The sequence below is a fragment of the Mastomys coucha genome, chromosome X (genome assembly GCF_008632895.1).
Source record: "Mastomys coucha isolate ucsf_1 chromosome X, UCSF_Mcou_1, whole genome shotgun sequence".
Lineage (NCBI taxonomy): Eukaryota > Metazoa > Chordata > Mammalia > Rodentia > Muridae > Mastomys > Mastomys coucha.
In genome coordinates this window covers 139,774,821-139,781,872 of record NC_045030.1, presented here as the reverse complement: position 1 = coordinate 139,781,872, position 7,052 = coordinate 139,774,821, and the positions used below count along the sequence as shown (strand labels likewise).

The window sequence follows — 7,052 nt, the reverse complement described above, 5'->3', positions numbered from 1 at the left end:
AAAAAAAAAAAAAACAAAAACAAAAAGGCATAAGCCAAAATAATTATGTAATTTACCTGTTAACTCATAAAAGATGGCCTAAAATGAAAAATATGTGATTTTATTAAAACAGGCATAAGGACCAAACAGAAAATATCAGTCATAAAGTAAATCTTTCTTGCCAGTAATTTTTGTTTTCCATATGTCTATTAGCTATTTAGTATCCAAGTGCCCAGATTACTGCTCTCTTTTCTGTTTACTGTTTTTGAAGAGAAGTGTTTAAATCTCATCTTCATTTTCCTTTGCATGTATTTTGTAGATATTTTTGCTTGTCCATACCATTGGGATTGTATTTAACATTCTAAATTTATAGTAGTCCGCTTTTAATTCATACCAATTGAATTTCAGTAAACCACAAAACTATGCTTCATTGCTCCTCTCCACATAGTGCTGCTAAAAATTATTGCTGATACATTATGTGCACCAAACCATAAACCAATGATGTGAATGCATTCATGTCTTGAATTATAGTTAAAAATGCAATTACCAAGGAAAAGGTAGTACTTTTGGGTTTTAGTTTAATTTTTAAAGTGTGCAATTTCTCAACACTTAACTCAAAGGTAAGAGGAAGATATAAACCATTACCAAAGCAATACTGTCCCAAGGGTTTAGCTATATTGAGATCCTTGTTGTAGCTTTAAGCTACTTTCTAATACCTATTGATTTCCTAGTATTTATAGGGCAGATATAGTAGCAACTGGTTCAGATTCTGTTTATATTGGAATGCCATACTACCTCAGTTTGAAATAATCTTTCTAGGATGTGACAGGAAGTCTTGGCTGTCTACATGGCTGTATCTATAAGCAACTAAAATGCAAGTCTCTGGGCATTCCTGTAAGTCAATTTTCTTTTAATTAGATTGTTTTGAAGCAGAACAGGTCAACTAAAATTTGGAGATCACTTTCTGATTGAAGTACAAAGAAAAGGACACCAAAGCAGGAAACTTTGATTTTTGCCATTTTAAGTGCCCTCATTCATTAACCCTGGTCCTTAAGCATTCCTTCAAAGATAATCAAAATGCTTGGTTGTCAAGGTAACACACCTGATAAGTTGCAACCTTAGTTGAGGGACTGACTTTATCAGAACAGCCTGTGGGCATGTCTTTGAGGTATTTTCTTGATTGCCAATTGATAATGGAAGGCCTAGTCTACTGTGCAGGATGCTACTCCTGGGTAGGTTGTTCTGGCTTATGTAAGGAAGCTGAATCTGTCACACGTTTTGTTTCCTTGTTGCTTTGTGATTATTTTTATTTGAAAGTATACTATTGAATGTAATAATGGGGTAATTTTGAAATATCAGATTCTCTTTTTCCTCAGGGTTTGTAACTTATTGTTTTAAAATTATTATAGGCTATCTCTGTGACAATGCTGAGCTATGAGCAGAGGATACTCTTAAGAATCTTGGACTTGTGAGTTTACTTCTTTCTCTGGTTACTCTCTTATCTTTTGCAGTATAAGCAGTTCTCTATCATTTGGTTACCCCAAAAGGAATAAGAGCAAAAAGGGAAAGAAAAGAAGTACTAGTCTTTTAAGTCCCCTGCAAGTCATTTCAACCAGAATGAGGGATACAAAACTGGGGAGTGGGAAGTGACAAAATGCTGGCCTTTTTTGCATCTGTATGATAAGAAGCAGCAGCCATCCCTAATATGTGCACTCTTGGGAACATGTGCATAGTATGTCTTGGAGGCTGGGTATCTAAGACTGTGCTAAAATATGAAATGACTGAAAAGTATCCAATTTGCCTTCTTCTGGAACGTTCACATTTATATCACTCATTAAGACTTTGAAATAATTATCTCTGGTTCTGCCAGCTTGCCTAAATTAATGGATTTCTGGTGTTACTTTCCAAAATCTCTCTGGAATTTTTCTTGTCACAGAATACATTTTTTATATTAAAAGTTTAATTGGTTATTTTATTTATTGGCATTTCCCATCCCAGTTTCCACTCCACAACCCCCCTATTCCCTCCTCTCCCCCTGCTTCTATGAGAGTGCTAACCCACCAACCTACTGCCAACTCAATGCCCTAACATTTCCCTACCATGGGGCATCAAGCCTTCACAGGACCAAGGCCCTCCCCTCCCATTGATGCCAGATAAGGCAATCCTTTGTTATATATGTAGCTGGAGCCATGGGTCCCTCCATATGTACTCTTTGGTTGATGGTTTAGTTCCTGGGTGCTCTGGGGGGTCTGGTTGGTTGATATTGCTGTTGGGGTTGCAATCCACATCAGCTCCTTTGGTCCTTTCTCTAACTTCTTCATTGAGAACCCCATGCTCAGTCCAATGTTTGGCTGCAAGCATCCACCTCTGCATGGTCAGGCTCTGGCACAGCCTCTCAGGGGACAGCTATATCAGGCTCATGTCAGCAAGCACTTCTTGGCATCAGCAATAGTGACTGGATTTGATGTCTGGAAATTGGATGAATCCCCAGGTAGGGCAGTCTCTGTGTGGCTTTTCCTTCAGTCTCTGCTCTACTCTTTGTCCCTGCATTTCCTTTTGACAGGAACAATCCTGGATTAATATTTTTGAAGTGGGTGTGTGACTTCATCCCTCAACTGGTGGCCATGCCTATTCACTGGATATGGACTTTACAGGTTCTTCCTCCCTTTTGTTGGCTACTTCAGCTAATGTCCTCCCTGTTGGGTCCTGGGAACCTCTTGGGTCCCTGGCATCTACAACTTTCTAGTGGCTAACCCCCAGTTCTCCATCCCCCATTGCTAAACACCTCTGTTCAAATTCCTGTCCTTCTGTATTTGAAAGATTTGTATGAAAAGAACTTCAAGTCTCTCAAGAAAGATACATTTAAAAAAAAATGATCATGAAAAGTGATTCTAAGCAAACTCCATATAGTATTATATGGAACTGTGTATAGCTGTCCCATACATAATTCTATGAGCTTTCCTTATTTAAAAGTGTTATCATATGTCTTCGTTATTAAATCTCTGGCGGATGATCTTTTAGTTTAACCTAGATCACAGTGTTGTAATACTAATGACCGCAGAAAGCAGCCTTTTCCTGGACTTACCCTTGATTTTCATGTTTCTTCACTCTGAGGTGACAATTCTTTGAGGTTTGTCTTCTTGAGCCTTAGGAAGCACATTCCTTTTTCCTATATGGCAGTCATTATTTGACAATGGACATAGAGTATCTTTTGTTTCTTTTCTTTAGACGACAGTTTGTGTGCCTTTAGTGTACCTCATAATATTGACTGCCCTACTTTGGAAACACTTTTAAGATACATACCATATGGCTAAATCAGTCTACTGGGGAGAGACTGTTGGAAAATGACCATATTTTATGTATGTGACCAAGGCCTCATTCTGCCTTAACTTTGCATGATCATGTGAATGTTTCTGAAAGAGTAGTTGAGCACAACTTGGTTTATATGTGGAAATGTAGGTCAGTTTCACTGTTTCTATTTAAATTTCTTTCACACTTTCCCACAGAAGTTTGCCTTAAATCTGAAACTAATTAATTTCCACTGTTGCAAGTTCTGACTGTTTTAATCTCCTTCCAAAGCTCACTTTAAAACTCCTTTTTGATGAATTTCCCCTCCCACTTCACTAGTGCATGGCATTCTTTTAAAGCAGGTTTTGAAGTTTTCCTGCTGAGTCAGCACCTTAAACTTTCCCACTAGGCCACCAACAACCTGTGAAGGAATAAATAAGGAAAGAAGCTTATGATAAGTAAAGAAGAATTTAAATGTCCAATAATAGCAAGCAAGTAGCAGCCATATAAAGGAACAATACCAGAAGGGGACTTTACTTTCCTAATTAAGAATAGTGTGAAGAGTAGCAGCGTCCTAGGTTGAAGAAAACGTCATAAGGCAGTTTTAGTTCTTCAGGGGAAACAAGTTTCTAGTTGAATAATTAACTCTAAATAACCTGATGAGCATGAACATACTTGCATCCATCACAAGAAACACATTTTGGATACCAGTAACTTTCCATACTATTTAAAGTTCTCTGGAAAAATATGATCCATGATACTTTTTGTGATGTTTATAAATACACCTCTTTTTATGCTATTCTTAACTATTTTGAGCACCATATTACCTTCCAGTACTTGATTATTTGGCTTTACCACATAGCTCACCACACACTTTCCCTTGCATTTAAAAAAAATTACATACATACATACATTTATTCATTCATGAATTTGTTAGTGTATTTGTGTACACATACATGTGCGCATGCTTGTGCCTGCATGTATGTGTGTATGTGTATGTGTGTGTGTGTGTGTGTGTGTGTGTGTGTGTGTGTAGACATGTGCACCTCTGTGCATTATCTTACATAAGCACATGCATGTGTGCAGGTCAGAGAACAACTTTTGAAAATTGTTTCTCTCCTTCCAGAATGTGGTTCCCAGGGATTAACTCAGAGTTGGTAGCAGGTGCCTTTACCTGCTGAGCCAATTGTCCCTATTACTTTTGACGAACAAGTATGAGAAAAGAAAAACTCTACACTTTTAGTTTCTCACCTAACACTCAACCTAAAGGGATACTTAATATATTCTTCTCAGCAAATAAAGGCCTGCTTATACTGATTATTTTCAGCTTTATTTAGATTCATGTCATGCCTTTTAAATTATAAGAATATAGCAGAGGGGGAAGTTTTTTCTGTGAATTGAAAATATCTTGTTAAAAATCTTAGTATTGCAAATATTCCAAGAGAAATGTCCATTTTTCATTGACTTACATTATAAAAAATTGCCTTGCACTATTTGTAACTTGCCTATTCCCTTTCATATTATGCTACGAATTTTAAAACTACATTAACACATCAGTGGGAAACAGAATTTAAAGACTGTGCTTTTTCACATAGCACTTTTCATTATTTTTTTTTTCTGGCAGCTCTGAAGTGAAATGTGAACTTTGGTAATGCTAAAATATCAAAACATGGTAGTCTCTTTCAGCACATCATTGGAGGCCCTTTTCTTTCTTTTTAATTGGCATATGACAAATCTATTTATCGCAGGTCTTTTCTACTACATGCAGAAAATTGTTAACCTGTGGGAGTGACAGATGATTTTGAGAATTTGTAATTTTAATTGTTACTCCTCGTGTCACTAGGTTTGAAGACCTCATTAAACAATGGTAGTGTTTTTTGTGACATTTCAATTTTCTCTCAACGTTTCTATAATAATCTCTTTTATTAAAAATCAGCCTTATTAGTTGAATATGTTTAGTATAAATTACAGCTTACCATAAAAGTCAGTTTTGGCAATTACATTTCAGCTTTTCATTGAAACTGGATTTTCATTGTGTTCATCTTCCCCCTAAGTCATTTACAAGCTTTACTTAACATTTTCAAGGTCAAAATATTTTCTAATACACACCTTTGAGATGGTCAATGTGCTCTTGATTTCCATGTTGTTCTATAAGTTCATGGATATCTCCCTTGTAAGTAGAAGAAGGCTATATGACTACATTTAGGCCAAGAAAAACATATTTATAGATTCAGATATTGAAAACAGCGTGTTTTGATTTTCACTCACTCAGTCTTTTTACCCTTTAACTCAATTGTCTACTCTTCATCGAACACATGATGGAATTTATAGTAATGGTCATTCTCAAATAAGGAAGTGTTCCTTTTTTACAGATTCTTCTCTTCCTAGACAATGAATGCTATTCATAATAAATAATTAATTTATTAGGTATAATTTTAAAAGTTAAATGGTACAGATAATGTTTGAAATGGAACAGTTCAACATAAATATTTCCAAGTAGTGATTATTTCTTTTAATTTGGTAAGAATTATTAATTTTAGAGTAGTCATCACTGCTTACCCAAGATACTAATTACTTTTAACAATATTCAAAATAAGTTCAGTGTAAATTAAGCTAATGTCTCCCTCCTCCTCCTCCTCCTCCTCCTCCTCCTCCTCCTCTTCTTCTTTTTGAAGTGATTTTACGTTTATGTCCTTCACTTTAAACCAGTCATTGAATTTCACAGTAATTTCTGGGGCAAGAGAAAGGCGTCATCGAGATGGCCATGGCCTGGTTGGCCTCACTGGCAAAGCTGGAGAAGCCTGGACTGCCCCGCCAGCAGATAGGAGATGTTCTAAGAGCGGGAGAGCTGGTATGAGATGTCCTCAGCAGCTGCCAGCTTTCGCAGCTCAGTCAGGCCAGTACCTGCTGTGGCCCAGTGAGTTGGCCATCAGCTCAGCTGCCTAGGAGTCATCTCAGCAGAGATGATGGCTGCCTTCTTCTGCTTCTCAGCCTTTTCCACATCAATCCAGCTCTCTCTGCTTCCTGCTGAACCTCTTTGGTTTCTACTGCCTCTGTGAACTCCTTCCAGAAGGTCAGATGTGTCAGGGACACGTCGTATAGGATGAGTCCAACTGTTGCTGCTCGCTCTGTAAGGTCATCACTCACCTGCCTGGAGACCAGCTTTCACCAGGTAGTCAACTCTCCAGCATGGAATCGAGCTGCCACCAACTTGAGGATCTCTGTGGTGATAGATGGCAGCACCTGCTCATCATAGTCCTTGCCAATGCTGGTGTAGATACGAGGGAGTTGGCTGGCCACTGTCTGGAAGAGGATGTGCAGTATGATGTTGACATTCTGCAAGTCTTTGCTACCAGTGGTGAGTGGCACATTTTGTAATCAAGAGCATCAGTCAAAGATAATTGGTTTCTGTACTCAAAGGATGAGAAAGTGAGTCCCTTCCCCTACCTCAACTGGACTCTACAGAATTGGTCAAAAATTATATATACCAGAGTTCATCACGCCTCCTGCAACTGCTAACACCAGGCCGAACTTTCTTATGGACTCGAACACTCTGGCAGACATGACTCCTTTTACATTCGCTTACACCTGCTTTCATGCTGACTTCCACATAAATTCCCCAGCTGCTTTTATTCTTCTTGAAAGAAGAAATTTTAAGTAAAAGGTTTGTTTGTTTGTTTGTTTGTTTGTTTGTTTATTCACTTTACATTCTGATCACTACCCCTCTCTTCCCGAATCCCCACCCACAGCCCCTCCTCCTATCCCTTCCCTTCTCTTCTGAGTGG

At 37.9% G+C, this 7,052-nt stretch overlaps 1 pseudogene; it reads right to left on the bottom strand.

Moving 5' to 3' along the window:
- Nucleotides 1-6,046: 6,046 nt before the first annotated feature.
- LOC116094984 lies at nt 6,047-6,831 on the bottom strand (annotated as a pseudogene).
- Between the last annotated feature and the right edge of the window lie 221 nt (nt 6,832-7,052).